The sequence below is a fragment of the Psammomys obesus genome, unplaced genomic scaffold (genome assembly GCF_907164565.1).
Source record: "Psammomys obesus unplaced genomic scaffold, mPsaObe1.curated_primary_1811, whole genome shotgun sequence".
Taxonomy (NCBI): Eukaryota; Metazoa; Chordata; class Mammalia; order Rodentia; family Muridae; genus Psammomys; species Psammomys obesus.
Window position 1 is genome coordinate 10,055,566 of NW_026596234.1, and position 21,376 is coordinate 10,076,941.

Sequence of the window (21,376 nt, forward strand, 5' to 3'; positions counted from 1 at the left end):
AGGGTCTTGGAACCCACAAAGTAGAAAGAGTTGACGCCCTCAAACGTGTCCTGGCATGTGCACTCTCCCCACAAATGAGTGAGTGCATGAATGAGTGAATGAATGAATGCAAAAGTCAATTGACAAGACAAAAAAACAAATGGATCTGCAGAAGGGGGGACCCTCCCTCTGGATCCCCACATAGCAGAGCAGGAGGTGCAGAAGAGGACCCCTGCTGGGAAACCGTGTCAGCACTGATCAGACCCTAGCAAGGAGGGAAGGGACTACGGCCTGGAAGGAGGTAAAAAGGCAGAAGTGTATGTGTGTGTGTGTGTGTGTGTGTGTGTGTGTGTGTGTGTGTGTATGTGTGTGCATGTGTGTGTGTGTGTGTATGTGTGTGTGTGAGCCCGACCCTGCCTGCGAGTGATTAGCTGCAGCCCCGCGCAGCACAGTAAACAGAAACTTTCAGGCATCCCCTCCTCTCCCTCCCAGGCCAGGCTGGCATCTGATCCCGGGTGATTAATCCGAATCTTGGGGTCCAGAAGCCTTGCACGGACTTGGAATCAGCCGAGATGGGAGTAGGAGGTGGCCTCCCGCAGCTACGGCAGGGGAGTGTCCGCTCAGCGTGACACCACAGGGCCAGCGCGGCATCCGGGGGCGCAGGGCCGGGGCTGGAGGCTTCCGGGAACCCCTGTCCCTCGGCCGGCCGCTGCACCCTGACAGCCGCCAGATAAGCTCTATCGCAGCGGCCAGAGCCGGGGGACAGCCGGATACGGGGGGCCACGGAGTGCATTCCCAGAACCAGCACCCGCGGGGACGAGCGGGCTTCGGGGAGCTCCGCCCGCTCGCGGACAGTGACAGCCAGCCGGCGCAGGGCGGCGGAGCGCGGGCCGAGAGGTCCAGACCGGCTCCAAGGTAGGAGTCGTAGGCTGTCCCCAGGAGGCCGGCGCGCGCAGGTGGCGAGAGGAGGGGCCGCTTCCGCTCACTCACCTAGGAGTCTGGGTCGGAGCAGAGGGAGCACTGCTGTGTAGCCTTGGGCACATTCCTTTCCCTCTCTGGGCCTCCGTGCGCCCCTGTCCATCTTTGAACAGAGTGGTTATCCGGAAGATCTTTAAGGGGCTCGTGCACCAAGCGGCTTGGTACAGGGACTCCTTAGGGAATCCCCGGGGCTCCCCCTTCCTGGTAGAGGGTATGACTCTCTTTTCCACTCCCCGTGTACAAAAGCTCAGAAAGGTGGAGCAACTCGTCTGAGGTCACACAGCCCCCGTCAGTGCCGTTGACAAGAACGGGATCTTCCTGACCGAGCGCTTATTCCAGGCGTGGGGTGAGGGGAGGAAGCGTGTTTGAACAGACGAGGCTGGGTTTCCATTGCTTTAGGAAGCCGCAGGGGAGGCAAGTCAGCCTCGGCTCTGCAAGCCACCCTCAGCGGCCAGGAAGGTGATGGTTGCCCTAGCTGGGCCAGTACCCATTGCCACTGCCCCGCCTGGCCCCTGGGGACTTGAGAGAAAGAGGGTTTGCGGTCGGGGTGGGAGAGAGCTGGGGGCGGGGAGCGTGGCGCATGCCTTGACTAGGTTTTGTTCCAATTTTATTTTGCCTTTTTCAACAATCTGTTTTAAATCATTCCGGGGGCCCCCGCGCGGCTCCTCTGGACAAAACAGAATTGTGAAACACACCAGCACTTTCCACACGCCTCCCCTGGGGGGAATCTCCTATTAATACCGCGGCCGGCTATTTGCATATCCGTGCCTGCAGCGGGCGGCTGGCAGTGGGTTGCAGACAGTTAGCTGGGGCGCTAGGAAGGAGGCTCAGGACATTCCAGGGCTAGAAAGTCCCGGCAGGCAGCAGGGCAGCAGGTGGGAAGCCCCCAGGGCCAGGCTCCCAGCCAGAGGTGAAGGTCTCAACACCCAGATGTGGCCGGTTTTGCTTCCTCTGGAATGTTCCACTGGGCAGCAGCCCCGCGCTGGACCTACGCCCCTGCACTGAGGGTGAATGGAGACTTGAGCTTTGGTCCCAGAAACCTCCTCAGTCCTAGGGAACGTGTTTTGTTTTTGTTTTTGTTTTTGTTTTTGTTTTGTTTTTCTTTGTGACTTGAACAAACGGCTTCTCTGAGCCTCGGTTTCCTCATCTGCAGGGTAAAGGGTTTATTTGAGGAAATCTTTTAACGTTCTGTTGTCTGGTTCTGGGACTCCAGGCAGGAGCATTCCCAGGGAGGCGGATACCTTGGGTCAGGACAAGGTGCGTGCATGCGTGCGTGCAAGCGTGCCTGTGTGCGTGTGCATGTGTGTAGGTGGGGGCGGGGCCTGGAGAGCACTTCCAGTCCAGAGGTGTCTGTGAGTGAGGATGTGTAGTTTGGAGGAACACCTCCATGGCGTTGGGGACGGGGTTCCAGGAACGCAGGTGGGCGTGGGCAGGCGGCTGCTAGCCCATCAGCAGCATGGCTGGCCTGGGCCCCCAGAGCCCAACAGCGGGTTGACATGGTGGGCCTTGCTGCCTGGGCTCCTGCCGAGATTTCAGCCATAGGTGCTGGTCTCCGGGCCTCTGCCACATGTGGGTCCCTGAGACCGGAGCGTCACTGAGAAAGCCCACTATGCCAGTCTTAGGAACTAGGCGAATTGCTAACACCAGACTTATGCAAAGTCACAGTAAGTTCTGTTTAAACTAGGTAAGGAGTACCCAGAGTTCATCGCTTTCCCTTTTCACTTGTGATGCTGGGGACTGTGGTTGGCAAGTGCCCCGATGCCGGGCTGCCTCTCCAGCTCCTGGTGTTTTGAGATAGCCTTACTGTGTAGTCTAGAACAGCCTCAGACTCAGAACCCCTCAGCTTCTGGCTACTGACTGCTGGGATGCAGGCAGGTGCGGTGCAGGGGAGGGACCCACGGCGTTGTGCGTGTTGACCAAGCACTCTGCCGACTAAGTTACATCCTCAGCCCCCGTTTTCTTTCCTTCTTTTTAATTTTACGTATGTAAGTGTTTTGCCTGTAGCTGTGTTACATACAGCACATGCATGCTTGGTGTCCTTAGAGGCCAGAAGAGGGCACTGGGTCCCCTGGAACTGGAGTTACAGACGGCCTCCAGCAGTTGCTGGGAATTGAACCCAGGTCCTCTAGAGGAGCAGCCAGTGCTCTTGACCACAGCACCATCTCTTTGGCTCCCCAGCCCCCATGTTTGAAACCATTTTCTTTGTGTTAGGAACAAACCCAGGGCTTCAGTCGTGCTAGGCGTGTGGTCTACCATGGAGCTATGTCCTGGCCCCTTCACGACTCACTGTGCCATTTCCTCTATGTCCTGTCACATCTGAATGGCAGGAATGCTGAAGGGTAGCAGGTCACTGCACAGTCCTTCCCAATTCTGTGTTCAGCGCTTTCATCCCGGAGATTTGAAGCTGGCTTTGGTGGGAAGATGCCAAGAGGCCCAACCCAGGGTTTGTTTTGTTGCTCTGCCTATTGCTGGGTTTGAGAAAGTGGTGGATGTTAACGGCTCCCCTCAGAAATCAGGTTTTGCCTCTGCCTTCTCCATGGCAGTTGTACAGGAACGGGGATGCCTACTTCTCGGTGACCCAGTGAATTCCCACTCGCTGCTAGCTCACTCCCTGAGGTAAAGAGTCTGCCCACCAGTGTTCCCGAAAGGGCCACCCTCCTCCACCCACTATCAGGTGCAGGAGCCAGGATAAAACTTGTCAAAAAACATTCCATGCAAATGAACTGATTGTTTGACACCTTCAGAAGAATAGTATGTGATGCCCCTGTCTCCACCTCTGCCTCCTGAGGGCCAGACAGGAAAACACGCCACCACGCCTGGCTATGGAAATTTTGTGTATTATTCTTTTATCAAACAATTTATTTTTGGACACAGAGCTTCTCTGTGTTACAGCCTCAGCTGTCCTGGAACTCGATGTGTTTGACCAGGTTGGCCTCGAACTCACAGAGATCCTCCTGCCTCTGCCTCCTGAGTGCTGGGATTAAAGGTGTGTTCCACCATGCCCTGCTACTCAATAAGCATTTCTTTGTACTGTGTGTCTCTGCATGCTTTGCCTGCCTGCACGCCTGTGTGCCGGCATGTTTGCAGTGCTCAAGGAGGCCAGAAGAGGCATTTCAGGGCTTGAGTCCCTGGAACTGGAGTTACAGATGGATGTGAGCCACGTTGTGGGTTCTGGGAACTGGAGCCCGGTCCGCTGCAAGAGCAGCCCATGTTCTTAACCACGGAGCGTCGCTGCAGCCCCTGTGAATTTTACTTTTATTACTAACGTGTGTGTATGATGTACAGTCTCCCCAGCCGCACGTTGCTGTGTGTGCACGCGCACACGTTTGTGGGTTTGTATAAACACGGAGCCCCGGAGCTGGTTGGTGCACACCGCTGTCCAGGGGCTCAGAGATCTTGTCATAGACAGGCTTCACCTTCCCTGAGTTTCAGATCCAAGCCGCCCGTTCCCTTCTTTCATGGAAGAAGGGCCGGCGAGCAGACCTGACCTCTCTGGGACCAGCCCTGGGTGGAGAGCAGGGGGAAAATCTAACCCAGGAGGGACAGCCAGGCCCCTGCTCAGCCAGGGCCATCAGGGCGGTTCACTGCACCCTCGTTCCTTGCATCCAGGCTCCTGGGCCCGTGGCTCCTGCATCTTCAGTCCTGCGGTCTCTGTATCCAAGGAGCATTTCATCCGTAGGTCCCATCGGCGGCAGCTTCTGGTTAATTCCATCCCATTTCAGACCTTGATCCTGCCAGCCTCTATTTTCCCGTGCAGAGAATGACGGTGCTAATAGAAACAATGTCTTGGAACAATTCAAAGGAACAGCTAAGCCAGCCCTATAGAGGACGAGTTAAGACAGCGCTCTATTTTTAGAAGTCCTGGGAGCCAGGTGGGCCCTTTCCAGACGCCTTGGAGCGGCCAGCGCAAGGAAAATCTTTCTCCTGCCCAAGTCCCGCCTCTCCTCCTTCCCGGCCAAGGAGGAGGCCCAGGTGGAGGCTATAACGGAACTGTGTGGCTGCCATAGAGGAAGGGGGCCAGGCCCTGTGCGACTTGAAAAGGATGAAGAGTGTGTGCATGTTTTATTGTATGGTGTGGTAGAAAGTGTGCAAGAGGGGGTGTGTGTGACTGTCTAGGCAAGGGGACATCCCAGGCGTCTGTGTGACTCTCCACCAAAACCTCAGCCCTGACTTTTAATCTTAGGACTCCTGTGAAGTCAGGTGTCTCTGTTTCAGACCCCGGTCTCTGCATGCATGCCCACCCGTCCTCCCCCTCTTCCTCCCGTCTCCTTCTCTCCCTCCTTTCTTTTGGAAAGAACTCTGCAACGGTAGGTTGGGTGGGCCGTAGCTCTGGGGCACAGCACTTGCCTAGCCTGTGTGGGCTCTGGATTCCAGAGTCCCAGCACCGAATGCTCGACTGCACGCATGAGCACACCCAGACATCGGTCCACCCCTGTTACTCCACACCTCTTCCTTTCACTTGGCCGTGCCTCCTGGATGGTTTTCACATCAAGATTTGAACATTCCGGCCTGGCGAGATGGCTCGGTGGGTAAAGGGGCTCACTGCCAGGTCCCACAAGGCAAAGGAAGAGAACTGACCTCCACTAGTGGGCCTGTGATGGCCGCACATCCACTTTTGGGTACATGAGAGCACCCTTCATCACACACACACACACACACACACACACACACACACACACACACACGCATACACATGCACACAGTGCCACTTGTCTGCCGCCCAAGCTAGGTTTACAGGGGTCAAACACTTTGACCAACACTTTCTAACCAGGCCCCAAACTCTCTGGGCTACGCTTGTGCAAAGCCCAGCAGCCTCTACTTTGCAGTAAGAAAAGGAACTTCGTTGGCACTGCCCTCAGCAGGGCTCTAGAAGTCCATGGCTTCTGAGCACATCCACCGTCCCTCCCTGCCCAGGCAGCCAGCCTTCGCTCAGCCATCACAGTTGTCCCCAGCGACCTTGGTTCTGCTTGCTTGTTCTGTGTTCTCCGCTGGCCATTGGACAGTCTCTTCCCTCTGCGCAGCAGGCTGTCTGGCTCTTACTAGCAAGGCCACACTCCTCCTTCTTGCAGGACCCAAACCTCTTACCCCAGGTCAACCTATCTTCTCCACGCCTGCCTCTCCCAGGCCAGCGATAGCTCTGCTCTGGGACAGTCACATCATGGCTCCCCTCAGGTTGCCCCTCTCTTGGGCCTTCCAGGGCCTTGCACAAATGCCGTCTGGCACCATCCCCGTCTTAGGCATTTGCCTCCAATGCAGGATGCTTGGGGTTCCATTTCCAGCAAAACCAACTAACAATACCACTTTATTCCAGATAAGCCCAAGGCAGGCAGAGTACGGGCTCGGATTCCGCAGTGGCTGTGACTGCCAGTGTGCTGTCCCCGAGGCCCGTCTGATACCACTGACCACGTGTCGTGTCCCGGGTCTTTGTGTTGTGGCTGCTCCTGGAGAGACAGGAACTTGACAGCTATTCTGCAGGGGTACCTGTTGGAAGAGGGACTTAGGGCCTGATGGCATCACCCTTGTGTGCTTTTCTCTGCCTCTACAGAGGCTGCTCCTGCCCTGAGGGACACTGTGGGAACAGGACATATTTTTTTTTCTCTGTGATGGGCAGATGGACACAGAGCCACACGGATACCATGACACAGATAGTGGCAGTCGTATGGCTTGTAAGTGACAGATTGGGTGTGGTTTCAGCTCCTCCTTTTCCCCATGCCAAGTCGATGCCATTCAGGATAGTGCCTAGAAGCTTGGTATTGCTAAGTCCTCAGACGTACATATGGGTATCCACATCCTGAATCCCCGGACTGCCACAGTGCTGTGTGTCTCTGAGAAGATTACTTTCCATCTCTGTTTTCTCTTAAAAAATTATTGTTGTTCTTATTATTTGTATGGGGTGGTGTGTGTGTATGGGCCTATGTGTGACATGGTGTCTGTGTGGAAGTCAGAGGAGAACTTTGCGGAGTCAGTTCTCTCCTTCCAACTTCATCTGGGTTCCAGGAATTGAATTCAGGTTTCCAAGGTGTGTCAAGCGCGTTGACTCACTGAGTCACCTCTCCCAGCAGTGACACACGTGCTCACTCTCTCTTGATTTGTTTTGTTTTGTTTTTATTTTATGTGCATGAGTATTTTGCTTGCACGTATGTATGTGCACCGTGTGTGCCTGTGGAAGCCAGAAGAGGGCATCAACTTCCCCTGGAACTGGAGTTGCAATGGTTGTAAGGCACCATGTGGGTGCTGGGAACTGAACCCAGGTTCTCTGCAAGAGCAATAAGTGCTCTTAACCACTGAGCCATCTTGCTGGCCCCCAGCAGTGAGTTTCAGTATATCTAAGGGGGAAATAGTTCTCTTCCAGAAGCCTGATTACATGTTGTGTTCTTTATTTTGGACAAATCTTACCTGGTTCTATTTAGTAGCTCAAAGCAGGGAAAGTGTGCGTTTAGCTGGGGATCAGGCTCAGCCTGTAGAGCAAGCATGCAGGAAGCCCCGGGTTCCATCCCAGCACAGCATGAGTCTGACGTGATGTGCACAGCTATGATCACAGCACTTACAAGGCACAGGCAGGTGGATCTCTGAGTTCAGGGCCAGCCTGATCTACAGAGTGAGTTCTCAGACAGCCAAGGCCACACAGAGAGACCCTGTCTCAACAAACAAACAAAGGTCAAGGTCATCGTTGACATCAAGAGATCCCAGCACCCCAGGGCATGTGCGAGTACACACACACACACACACACACACACACACACACACACACACAATGTGCTTTTCTCCTTCAGCCTAGCCATCAAGCTGCCCACTGGCAAAGAGGGGTCCCACAGGTTGTGTGGTTTCCTGGAAGCTAGGAAGAAACCATGGCCTCGCTGCACCATCAGGAACTGTAGAGAGCATGCGTGGTCCCTGTCACCCTAGGTGGAGGCCTGACTGCTTATATTAACTTCATCTGCTCCCCAGGCTGCTGGAACCCAGGACAGTGAGGCTGAGGGCTTTTATTCAGGGGATAGAGAATTCTTGGCAGAGGAGGGAACCCTGGCAACACAGAGCAACGGTGCCAGACTTTAGCACCCAAGCTGTTAGCCAGGAGCCTCATATGAGGGAGTTGGCCCCTTGTGCCTCCATTAATGCTTGTTGAAGGAACGGTGGTGAGAGTCTCTCAGCCCAGAGTGAGGAAAGAGCTGAGTAGACATGGAAGGGGCAGAAGGCAGAGCCTTCAGGCCAGCTTCTGGGGTTGACTCATGGCGCCTTCCCTTCTCCTTTCAGTCTAGATTGGCTGTGTATCCTCTGTGGTGGTGATGGTGATGGCAGTGGGCAGGGCTGGCTCAGATCTTTCCTGGTTGGGAACAGTGCCAGAGTCTGATGCCCACAGCTTTGTGTGCTCTGCTCAGCTGTGTGAATCCTACAGTAACCTTAGCCCTGGATGTGCAAGACAAGGAGCCAGGAAAACATGGCCAGCCCTGCCTGGCATGCAGAGGGGGCCTGTGGGGTAGGGCAGGAGGCTGGCAGGAAAAATCCTTCCCAAGTCCCTTGGTGAGTGAGGTACCATTGGGCATTTCAGAAGGGTGAGGCAGGCAGGGCCACGGAGACCCCAGCTTCCTGGCTGGTGCCTTTGTATGGTCTGGACAGAGGAAACCGGTGCTGTGTGGCTATGTTGGTTTTTTGAGGGGCCAGTGTCCTCTGACTTCTATGCCACCTTGCCACCTGGTATCTGGAGAGTAAGATCCAGAAGCTGGAGGTCAGAGTTGCTAAATTAAGCTCTGACACTCTGGTGCCTGCACTCCCAAAGCCCCAGCTTGTGTGTTTGTGTGTGTGTGTGTGTGTGTGTGTGTGTGTGTGTGTGTGTGTGTGACGGGAAGGTCAGGAAGCCCCGGAAGCCCCAAAGACGTAACACATGGAACAGGAGCAAATCAGACAGGTGCTAGGAAATGTCCCACCTGTTGCACTCGTTTTTAATCTTTTTTTTTTTTTTTAATTTGGGGCTCCTTAAAGCCTCTCCCTTCCAACCCCTCAACCCGATGTAGGAGAGAGAAGGGCGGTAGACCCCTTTCCTTGTCCTGGCTGATTAGAGTCCAAGGGTTCTTAAGGAGCTGTTCCAGTCTCCATCGACAGCAAACGCAGCAGGCAGTCTCCTCCAAGCCTCTGCGCCATGAAGTGTCTGTCTAAACTGCCACACCATCCATCCCCGGTCAATCTAAACTGCCACACGCTACATGCCCCTTCTCTTTCAGGGCTTTCTCATATTTATAGCCCTGAGTCCTAGACCACGCCCCTCTCCGTACTGCGTGAGGCAGGCCGTTACCACCTGGCAAAGACCATGCCCTGCAGGAGGCAGTTATTAGAAGTGGACAAACTAAAGTCCAAACTAAATCCACCTCTGGGATTAAAACAAAAAATATTTGCATGATGTACCTTCATTTTTAAAGAAGCCCAAACTTCCGTTGTACCCACCTGTGGGGACACCTGGGCCACTGAGACCTGCAGGCTGCAGGAACCAGAGTGGGAAGAGATGGGTGGCTCTGTGGCCTTGGCAAAGACTCTCTCTCTCTGCTGAGTGTTCTTGGATACCAAACTGCTGGTAGTGTGGAGCTCAGGCTGAGCGTGAGAGTAAATGAGGCAAAACGCATGTTGCTTTGGTCCCGGTGAACACCGAGGAGTGGTGCCTTGTTGGTACACTGATGAGGGGTGTTCATGGCTGCTGGTATCCTTCCAGCACGCTGGCACTGAGTGACTAGGAGCTGAGTGCACCTGCTTATAAGCCAGGGCCTCGGGGCTGGATGGATTATTTCCTATGTTGTTCGCCTCGTTTTTAATTTGCTGTTGTTGATTTTATTATTATTATTTTGTTTTTTCCAGAAAGGGTTTCTCAGTGTAGCCCTAGCCATCCTGGGACTCATTATGTAAGCCAGGCTGGCCTTGAACCCAAAGATCCACTTGCCTCTGCCTCCTGGGTGTTGGGATCAAAGGCCTGTGCCGCCACCGCCCAGCCTTGCTATTACATTTTATTTTCTTATTCTTATTATAAGTATATGCAAGTGTGATAATGCCAGATTGGACGTGTGAGGGGTCAGAGGACAGCTATGTAGGCTCTGGAGGTCAAACTAAGGTTCCCTGGCTTGTCCAGCCTTCACTCTTACCTGCTGAGTGTCTCACGGTGGCGCGCGGTCACTGCAGAGTCCAGCTAGCCTGGCACTCACTCTGGAGCCCAGCTGCCCTGGAGCTCCTGGCAATTCTCCTGCCTCACTCTCTGCCTCATTACTGCCTCTGGCTTCTTGTTGAGAGTAAAGGAGGGCTGGGCTGTGGTGGTACACACCTTTAGTCCCAGCATATGGGGTACAGAGGCAGAAAGATCTTGAATTTGAGACCAGCCTGGTTCAGAGAGAAAGAGAGAAAGAGAGAGAGAGAGAGAACCAGGGAGGTGGACAGGTGGCTTGTGGCCTCTGAGGTGACTGACAGGGCATGGCCACGCCTTTTCAAAGGCAGGGAAGCCAAAGCGTATAATTGGGCCTCATCCCATCTCCACCGCAGGGAAAGAATGTGACATGCTGAAGCCAGACCCAGTCCCCAGAGGCAGCGTTGACCCTCCACTCCTTGCAGGAAGTGGACACAGGGTGAGCTTGTGTCCCTTCGTGGCAGAGCCCTTGTGCATTTCTAACATTTTTGCATCTTGGGACAAAGGGTGAAAAAACTCAGATGAACTGCACTGCTTCCTGGTGGAAAAACACTCCAGACCCCAGTGGGGAATCTTCCAGCAGCGAGGCTGGCCTGGCCTCTGCCTCTTCTGTCCCTGCTGCTGCTCAGCTGGAGGGATGACAGAAAAGCCAGGCCTTGGGGATCCGGGCGGTGGAGCTCAGGGACTCAGGTAGACCACCATGATAGCCTGCCTTCCCATCAGAAGCCCTGGAGTGAATGAACACGTGGGGGCATTGACACTTGGGGGACATTCTGCCACTGTGCCTACCCAAATCCGGTGGCCACTCCCAGCACAACCATCAAGGCTGCTCAGAGTGACCTGGCATAGGCCCTGGAGTCAGACATAGCGGCGTGCCGTGATGTCAGACACACGGTGACTCTAGCCTCTTCCTGCTTCCTCATCTTCAGGAGGTAAGCATGAGGCTTGGATGAGAAAGGGGCTCCTAGCTTGGCACACAGAGCTGGCTCCTGGGGGTTTTTGTGACCAGATAGTCTGAATACAAATTTAGTTTCAACTGTGAGTCTTATCATCACGTCCTCTGCAAATTAGGCATTGATAGTAACCATGGTTACCTCTTTGGATACACGTCTATTACCATATTAATTGCACACAATAATAATGGGTTTTATTGTGACATTTCATACCTGTGTATAATGAATCTTAATCATAGTTACTCCATTATCCTCCTTTGTCTTTTTCTATTCTCACTCTGATCCTTCCTCTTCCTAACTAGTCTCTCTTTCTACCTTCATGTCTTTTTTTTTTTTTTTTTTTTGCTTCAAGGTTGTGTATGTGTGTGTGAATGCTAGACATTGAACCTAGAGCATGCTAGCCCATGCCGTCCTCTGGGTCTCCTGTCCTTGTGTGAGGACACCAGTCACTGGATTCAGACTGACTCCTGACTCCAGTACACGACCACCTCCCCTTCGCCACCCACCTACACACACCTATCTCCAAATCCAGTCACAGGCCTGTAGCAAGTCTCACAACTCACCACCTGCCATCCCTGCTGGTGGTGGGGTCCCCTTTCCACACGCTGCTCGCCCAGCTGTGGCCCAGGTCCCTCCGGTCCTGCTACTGTTCCGTGCAGTTTAGGAGCCCATGATGGTCTCTGAGGATCTGCAAGGTGAACTCCTTTTCCTGAGGTCACACAGCCGCCAAATGCTACAGCTGGGAGACCCTTTTCCTTCTGATTCGGAAGCTGTTGGGGTTGGAGACCCTCCCACCCCATCCCAGGAGGCTGGACAGGTGTGGGACACACTCTTCCCTGGCTGGCACCATCCTCCAGACACCCCCACACACACTGCCCTGGGCCGGTCCTGCTGCTCTCCCACTGCGGAGGGATGGGGGTACTGTTAAGAGCTTGCGCAGACTCAGGAGTCGTTTCCCAGAACGCAGCTAGGCAGCTCCTCTCTGCCTGTACCTCCAGCTCCAGGGGATGCCATGCCCTCTCCAAGGGCACCCTCGTATATGTGTGCTGTGTGCACGCGCGCGCGCACACACACACACACACACACACACATACACACACACACACACACACACACACACACACACACACGCGCGCATGCACGCACACAGCCCACTGAGTCCATTTAATGTTGCCTGTATGCAGATGTGATTCAGGCTGACCACTTGGGGTTGGCTAGCCTGCCAAGGTGCTTATCCCCGGAGAAAACGGACTCTTGATGCCATTGGTTGTCTGTAGCTCTTTATCTAGAGACGAGACCTCGAGGAATTTCTTCCATCCATAATGGCATAGTGACGAATATGGTTATTGTGCAAGCAACCACCACACTGGTGAGATTTTGTGAGTGCAACAGCTTTCTGTCTTGTCTAGAAATCACTGTTGCAGCAGGATAAAATAAGCTTAAGTGAGAAAGAGAGAGAGAGAGAGAAAGAAAAAGAAAGAAAGAAAGAAAGAAAGAAAGAAAGAAAGAAAGAAAGAAAGAAAGAAAGAAAGAAAGAAAGAAAGAAGGGAGGGAGGAAGGAAGGGAGAAAGAGAGAGAGAGACTGACAGAGACAGAGACAGAGAGAAACCATGTGGGCCCTAGCCTGCAGGGCATGCAGAGCACAGCACTCATGAAATCTGGCAACATCTGGGGAGCCTCAGTGTTGAGGTTACACATTGCAAAGTGACTCATTAAAAGTGTGACTTGTGGGCTGGAGAAATGGCTCAGAGGTTAAGGGCACTGGCTGTTCTTCCAGAGGTCCTGAGTTCAAATCCCAGCAACGACATGGTGGCTTACAACCATCTATAATGAGATCTGGTGTCCTCTTCTGGCATGCAGGCATACATCCAGGCTATATACCTAATAAATAAGTCTTTTTTTAAAAAAAAAAGTGTGACTTGTGGCTGGGCGTGGCTGGGCGCATTTAATCCCAGCACTTGGGAGGCAGAGGCAGGTGATCTCTGGGAGTCTGAGGCCAGCCTGGTCTACGTAGTGAGTCCTGTTCCAGGATAACCAGGGCTGCATAAAGAGACCCTGTCACCAAAACACAAACAAACAAACAAACAAACAAAGGTGGCTTGTTTGCTCTTAGATGCTCTGAAGCAGTTTTCTCTGCCAGGTCAGCAGCAGGAACCCCTTGGGCCCTGGAGAAGGCACTGGAAGAATGTGGCCATTGCTCTGATATGGAGGAGGGCGCCGAGGCCAGACAGGGCCTGACAGAGATAAGTGACTGAGCCACCAGATGAGGTGCGACTTTACATTCCCGCATGCCTGGATCCCTGTCTTGGAAAATAGCTGTCCTGGCTGGAGTGGCCTGTTCTGAGATGTTGGTAGGGGTGGGCATGGGCAGGGTTGTGATTTCTGGGGCTAGGAAAGAGCTGCTATGGCAGCAGGAAGAGCAGTGGGTGGGCTGAGGCCTCTGAAGAGATGAGGATTTCCCAGAGACTTTGTTGAGGGCAGCTAGCAAGTGGGTCAGGAGCCAACCACATGACTGGGTATGAATTCAGCCAACCGGGCCTTTGGGAATTGTAGGCTCATGGGAGTCCACGAGCTGAAGGCCCCCAGTGAACCATCTCCTTAAACATTAACTGCTGCTAGGGCGGCAAACACTGTGGTGACAGTGTCTAAGGAAGCGAGAAACCTCCTAGGGCATTGGGGGAGACCCTCAGCGGCCAAGTACTAAGGCCGGCAGCCCCACGGGCCTCACTGTGAGGGTTGTGATCCACGAGGAAGTCCTCAGTGACCTCCCCAAGCAGCTGCAGGCTATCTGCTGAGGGGTACCAGCCAACCTCCATCTGGAACTCACAGCCTGAGTCCATCTCTGCTTAGAAGAGGCATGCCATCAAGCAGGCACTCGGCCCTTTCTGCTCACGGGGAGGTGGGAAGACGCTTTCGGGCTCTGTCCTGTGGGCAGGAGAGGTGTTGAGTTGAGGCCTCTGGAGCACAAGTAGACGGCTTGGTGGTTTCCACTCAGATCTGGGGATCGCAGAGTCTTTGTTCCAGGCACCCTTACACTAAACACTCACGGAGCCATGGAACCCGGGCCAGTCAGCACTGACACCCTGAGGCCATTTGAAGGCTCATCTATTTGAATCTTTGGTTCCCAGCCGGTGGACTGTTTAGGAGATATTAGGAGGTGTGGCCTTGCTGGAGGGCGTGTGTCACTGAGGGTGGAGGTTCAAAAGCCCACGCCAGGTGCAGCCTCTCTTCTCTCTCTGCAACCTGTGGATCAGAGCTGGGCTCTGACTTACTGCTCCAGCACCATGCTTGCCTGCCAGCAGGCCCGCCTGTGGCCAAGCTCCTTGCCATGGTGACCCTGGGCTCGTCCCTTGAAACTGTAAGTCAGCCCCCAACTGAATGATGTCCTTTATAAGTTGCCTTGGTCAGGGCGTCTCTTCACAGCAACAGGACAGTGATGAAGACACTCCCCCCGGGAGGGAGGGTGAGTTTCTGGCCGTACAATGCTGTTGGTTTCTTTGGCTTCTCTAAGCCACATACATGCTTGTGGGCCCCAGCGGGCCCCGGGCCACATCATGCAGGGAGAGGGCAGAGCTCAGGAAGGCATGGCCAAGGGTGCTTCCTTGCCCTTTTACAGGCCTCTGAGGCCTCTCCTGGCCACAGGCAGATACGTCACTGGTCCTCTGAAGCTGAGCTTTGCCCAGTGGAGTGATGATGGAGGATTTCCTTGGAGAGAAAACTTCCTTTCTCTCGTTGGTGTGGGGCTCACTGATGAGGCCAGTGAGCCTCAGGAATCTTCCCACCTCTGCATCCTTAGTTCTGGGATTGCAAGTGCGTCTGCTGGTCCTCACTTTCACACAGGGGCTGGCAATCAGACTTAGGCTAGTGCTAATTCTTCTCAGATGAAGCCATCTTCCCAGCCCTCACTAGTTGTGTTGTTTTTGTTTTAAGAAAGGGTCTCCATATGTAGCATAGGCTGGCCTCAAACTCTCGATCCTATCACCTCAGTCTCATGAGTGCTGGGATGACAGGTTATGTACCACCATACCATTTAATGTCCATGAAGATAACATGGGACCAAGGAAATGCTTGGTCCTAACGGTGAGCCTATAATGTGGGGTGGTGCTTGCATCAAGCCTGGTTTAATGTTTGTTTTGCGGGGCTGGGAAGGGAACCAGGGCTCTGAGCATGTTTGCACACCGGCTGCTGCTGAGCTAGAGCCTCTGCCCGGTGTTAAGGGGTGTGGGGGGAGATGCATGTATACTCAGTTCCATTGAGTCCAGGACCTGGATTGGGACTTCCCGAATTTAGGATGGCTCATCTAACCTTCTGACCTATAAGATGACCACTTACAGACATGCCAGAGGCTTGCCTCATCGGTGCCTTTTAGGTCCATGGAGTGACAATATTAACTGTCACATGGTTCAGCTGTCTGTAGGCTGCTGGCTGCAGGTGCTGTTTTTGTTACCTTGAGGCTATCTCAGCCTGGCCGCTGGCTTTGTTCTGTTGAGCAAGCCTAGGAGAGAGGGAGGGGAAAGGTAATTTACAGCACACCTGCTTTGATTTTTGTTTCGAGGGGCTGGGAATGGAACCAGGGCTCTGAGCGTCGCCGAGCACACATGCTTCTGTTCTACCCTGAGCTATGGGTCAGCAGGGAGAAAGAGATTGAAATCTCCCTTTTCTTCTCAGTGCTGAGTAGACTCAGGGCCTTGCGCTAGGCAAGTGTTCTATCGCTAAGTCCATCTGTTCTTTATTTATAGACAGGTGTCTCACTTTGTAGCTCAGGCTGGCCTCTTCTAACCTGCAACCCTCCTGCCTCAGCCTCCAAAGTAAATGGGGTATGGGCTTGTGCCACTGCACCCTGCTTGAAAACCGCTGCCCCTTCTGACCTGCCCTTGCCTGCTGTCACCTTTGCCATGTTCTAGTTAGATGTGCCCCCCCCACACACACAGCAGGAGCTGGGCTGACTGGCAGCTATGCAAAAGTCATCAGCTTCAGGGCAGAGTGTTCAACTTCAAAGCCTGTTCTCTGTGGAAGCTGGCCCTCTATCTGCTGCCACACTGTCTGGCTGGACACAGTGCTTTGCTGACCACCTGCTGAGGACTCGGGCTGGGCCCTGAGTTTACTCATCTACCTTGTGGACGTGCGAGAAAGCTATCTATTCCCTCCCTTCCTTCCTTCCTTCCTTCCTTCCTTCCTTCCTTCCTTCCTTCCTTCCGCTTTCTCCCTTTCTCCTCTGCAATCTGTCTGACATATCTCAGATGCCACCAATGAACAAGCGAGCCTGCATCCAATGTGGTCAATTTCATCTTTATGCTTAGGGAGTGCTGTGTCCCAAACTTTCCCTTGCTCCTCGTGGCCCTCTTGGTGGCTGTGTGTCTCAAGTGGGGAATCGGCCCTTTGTGGAAGGTGGCAGCTAGTAGAGGGGACCCTCTGGGCCCAGGGTGCAGCTGGTTGGCTGTTCTGCCTTGGTTAACACTCCCACCGTTTCTTTTGTGTCTGACCTAGCCCTTTCCCTAACAAGGTGTCCTCTACTTAACTAGGAGCACATTGCTCCCTGACCTAATCGTGAGGGGACCAGTGTAGTCCAGCCTTCCAGGGCCTATCCATGGCTGCTGGGGAGGTGTCAGGGGTCACACCTGGTGGTGACAGCTCGGTTCACTGTCTGGTGATACTCAGACACTCAACGTCAGAGTGGCTGAGGTCCTCTTGCAAACCTCCCCCAGGCAGGTGGATGCCTGAGTTCCCAGAAGAGCCAGCAGGTGTCCAAAGGGAAGACAGCAGGTGTCCACGCTACTCCCTGATATAGAAGCTGTCATGTATGTAGTCTGCCGCAGTCATGTTACACATGTGTTTGGAATCCTTCAGAATTGCATGTGTGTGATGGTAGCCACCCAACATAATCAAGGAGTGAGGAGAAAGGAACATGAGCCCGGGGCCAATTGGGCAGTGGATGTCTGATGAGGCAGGAGAGCATTTACGCTCCTGAGTGTTCAAGTGCGTGCACGTATGTGTGTGAGTGTGCGTCTGCACTCTTCTGAGTGTTCACACGTGTGCGTGTGTGCTCTTGAGCTCACCTAGGTGTGAACGTGTGTATTTGCACTCCTGTGAGCATTTATCTGTTTGCATGTGTTCCTGTGCCTGTGAGAACAAATGTGTGTGTGTTTGTACTCCTGTGAGTGTTCATGTGTGTTTATGTAAAGCCTCAGCATGCGTATGGAGAGCCTCTTCGTGAAGAAAAAGAGGAAGCAACAACAAGGAAGCCTTTGAGAGAGAGCCTGGCCACCGAGGGCCTGGAGACACACAGCATGGGGGAGGCTGGCAGGACAGGGGGAAGGTTGGCAGGGGAAGGTTGGCAGGGGGAGGCTGGCAGGGGGAAGGCTGGCAGGGGGAGGCTGGCAGGGGAAGGGTTGGCAGGGGGAGGCAATTCCGTGAAAGGCTGCGCTGGAGGTGGGAGTTGCTACCGACCATGTGGAATGCCTTTTCCTTAACACTGAGGTCCAGAATGGTGTGGCCAGAAGCCTCTGCGAGCTGACTATAGGCATCGGGCAAAGGCCCAGCCTCAGTCTCCCCACCTGTGCCCTGAGAAGGAGATACGCCACCTGTGGGTGGATAAGCAGACAGCTCTCCAGGGACTGACAGGGGGAGCCCCAAGCTGAGGGTGCCTTCAACAGGTGTGAGGACTTCATGGCAGAGAAAGCAAAGGTCCTGAGCACGCCCTCTCACCCTATTCTAAGCCCATCTAAGGGAGAAGGCCAGGGCACTAGGGTGTGCCTGCCATCTGCTGCAGCTGGCATCCATCCTGGCACTCTCAGACAGTCAGCACGGTAGGCAATGTCAGCATCCCCCGTTCACAGAAGAGAAAAAGAAACGCAGAGAGGTTAAGGGATTTGTCTGTGGTCGCAAAGCCAGAAAGTGGCGGGCTAGGCTTGTCTCTGGGTCTGTGTGACTCAGGAACCTCTGCTGCCCTGGCTGCCAGGGAAAGGATGTCTCTCAGAGCCGGATGTTGCCCTCATGTTGTCTGAGCAGGGTCCAGTGACCCTGAGTCAGGGGCTAGTGCACAGAGCCGGGAAGGACCTCTGGGCGGGAGTGGAGGTCCTGGAACTTCCCTTGAGGGGCCGGTGGGAGCGAACTTTGTGACTCCCAAGGAAAGCACCACTGGTGAAAGTCTTTCAGGGGAAGGTGGGATGGATGCATAGAACATTCCGGATACCTTGTTCCTTAGACTCTTCGCCGTGGAAGGCCTAAGCGCAGCCGACTCTGAGATGTTCAAGGGTGACAGCACAGGCCTGTGGTCCCAGCATTTGGGAGGGAGCAGAGGGGAAGTATGGAGAGTTTGAGGTCAATATAGGCTACTTGACAAGATGAGATATTTAAAATGTAGAAAATCCAACAAAAACAAAGCCTTAAGAATCCAGAAGGGGGGCTGGAGAGGTGGCTCAGAGGTTAAGAGCACTGGCTGCTCTTCCAGGGGTCATGAATTCAATTCCCAGCAACCACATGGTGGCTCACAACCATCAAAAATGAAATCAGGAGCCCTCTTTGGGCGTGCAGGTGTACATACAAACACACATTGTATACATAATAAAAATCTTTAAAAAAAAATAAAAAAAGAATCCAGAAGGAACTGGCATCCTTTCAAATCTGTGTCCTGCCGGGCACGGTGACGCATACCTGTAATCCCAGCACTCGGGGAGGCAGAGACAGGTGGATCGCTCTGAGTTCGAGGCCAGCCTGGTCTACAAAGCGAGTTCCAGGACAGCCAGGATTACACAGAGAAACCCTGTCTTGAAAATGAGAGCGAGAAAGAGAGAGAGAGAGAGAGAGAGAGAGAGAGAGAGAGAGAGAAAGAGAGAGGGAGAAGTCTCTCTCAGGCGCCCAGAGGGCGGTCCAGAAGGAGTCCCCAGGCAGCAGCCCTGTGTGGCATGTGTTGGAGGGAAGGCAATCACTGAGGACAGCTGGTGCTGAGCGCTCTCTCACGAGCTTAGAGTGTTGATCTAATCTGTGTCCTTATGGGACCCTGTCAGAAGGAGGGGATCCCTGTGGATACAGCTGACCCCCCCAGGCCTGGGGAGTCTGGTGCCTGTTACCGCCCTGGGACATCTTGTCTACTCTCTGGGCATTGCCACAGGAGAGGAAGACGACAGCCACTAGAGAATGCTCACACCTGGGCCCAGAGCAGCTCTGGATGGGGTGCTGAGGGTGAGGTCCACGGGCAGAAAGGACTGGATGCACTTGGGAGGCCAGGGCTGCAGAGGTCAGGGAGGTCAGGCTGTCACACGGGAATACCTGGCCTGACTCTGTCACCCTCACTTCCGCACTAAGCTGGAAGTCTCCTTGGGACATGGGTGATAACCTCGGGTGGGTCTCGGAGGGGAATTAACTGTATTCAAATCACACGGCAGGGAGCTGGAGGGGTGAGGGTGAGACTCCACCTGGAGCTGGTGCTGCCGACCCCCTGGGAGCCCATGGGGGACACTGGAGCATGGAAAACCAACAGTAATACGTCTAGGAGAGGAGTCCCTGTGAGCAGGGGTGCCCCCAATAGAAGCCGGAGAAGTACAAGGTGGTGGGTCTCATTGCTGGAGACAGCATGCCCCCAAGGACAGGACAGTCCTACCTGAGAAGCCCAATGCCCAGGCTCAAGCCCAAGGTTGGCCCTAGTGTGACCTAGCACCTCCCTGAGCCTTGGCACATCCCCTCTGAGCCATGCTGTGAGCCATGGTGGGATTCTAGCACAGCCTGGTACTTGACGCTCATCCCAGTCTTACTGGCGTGTCCAGCGGTCATTATTATTGATTGTATTCAGAAATTTACTTTTCTTCTTTTCGTGGGGCTGCTGACGCACTGGGCTGTGGCCCCAGGTCTGGGAAGTTTATTTGCAAATCTATTTAGTTTCTCTTTCTTTCCTGAAAGTTCATTCTTTGGGGCCTCTGATGACCAAAGCAGCTGCTCCTGGGTTGTGTGGGACCCACCCACGCTTCCCTGGGGGCTAGAGGAGGCCGGAGAAGGATCAAGTTTGTGGCTGAACCCTTCCCGCCTCCACAGTCAGTTCCGGGGACTTCTCACAGGTCAAACCTGGAGGGGCCATTGATGGGAGAAGCAGTTGGAAGAGTAAGGCACGGACAAATGTAGCTCCGTGGAGGCCTGGCAGTCAGGACAGTAGGGTAGTGTGTAGTGAAAGGAGGCCCAGCACCGGGCCTCACTCCAATAAAATGGTGCAAGCTCAATGCCTCACACTCACTCCGCCGAGGACCGCAGCTGTGCTGCATGAGGCCGGGGAAGGGTGGGCACGCCTGGACCCTGCCTCCCACTTCTCTCCCGGCATCCCGTGGCCCACTCCCACACCCCTGAGGCCCTGTGATCTCTGTAGTGCTCAGTTTCACCCTCTGTCCTGGATTCTCAGAGACAGCGAGAACAGCAGTTCTGAGGCTGGAAAGGGTTGACGAAGGACGTTGTGTTCCTAAACCTCTTTGTCTCTCCTTCAAGTGCCATCGGGAGGGAGGGGGTCAGGTCACTTGGGACATGCAAGAACATCTCCTGGATTCAGCTTGAGGTTTGCTTGTATCCCGTGAGTCAGAATCTCAAGCAAACAAGATTCTCCTTAGCGTTGGCCACAGCGGTGCGCACCTGTCAGCCCAGCATTTGTGGAAATCCAGACAGGGGGATCAGGAGCTCAAGCCCTGTCTCACAATAGAGAAAACAAAGCAAACCAAAAAAAAAAAAAAAAAAAAAAAATAGGGTCTAGAGAGATGGCTCGGCAGTTAAGAGCATTGGCTGCTCTGGCATAGGTCCCAGGTTTGGTTTTCAGCACCCACCTGGCAGCCCACTCCCACCTGTGACTTCAGTTTCATGGAATTTCATGCCCTCTTCTGGCCTCTGTGGGCACCTGCCATGTGCATGGTGTGTCTGTACAGGCAAGCAAGCACACACACACAAAAATAGATAAAACTTTAAAAACGTCTAAAGGCAAAACTAAATTCAGGCTAAGAAGGGCCTCGCTCATTCCACAGAGCTCTAGAGATTTCTTTGGGATAGAGAAAACATTTAGGCCCAGAAAATCCAGAAAAGTTCACCTGAAGAACTAGTTGGCTCGTGTAACTGAGGGGTCTAATGGGTTCATTTTAACTGTCACCTTGACACAATCTATAGAGTCACCAGGGAAGAGAGTCTCAGTGAATTGTCTGGATCAGGTTGGCCTGTGGGCATGTCTGTAGGCATTTGGCTTGACTGTTCACTGATGGAGGTCCAGCCATTCTGGGAGGCACCATGCCCTAGGCAGAGGGTCCTGAGCTATAAAAGAGGAGCAAAGCTACCGGAGCGCAAA

General features: G+C 53.8%; 1 protein-coding gene across 1 annotated transcript in view; it reads left to right on the forward strand.

Annotated features, from left to right (window-relative positions):
* The first annotated feature begins 666 nt into the window (after nucleotides 1–666).
* Nucleotides 667–21,376, forward strand: part of Ripor3 (RIPOR family member 3) — a 63,621-nt gene continuing 42,911 nt past the window's right edge. The window contains exon 1 of the mRNA XM_055596075.1: nucleotides 667–894. The gene's annotated coding sequence lies outside the window, so the exon portion shown is untranslated. The remainder of the gene's footprint in view (nucleotides 895–21,376) is intronic.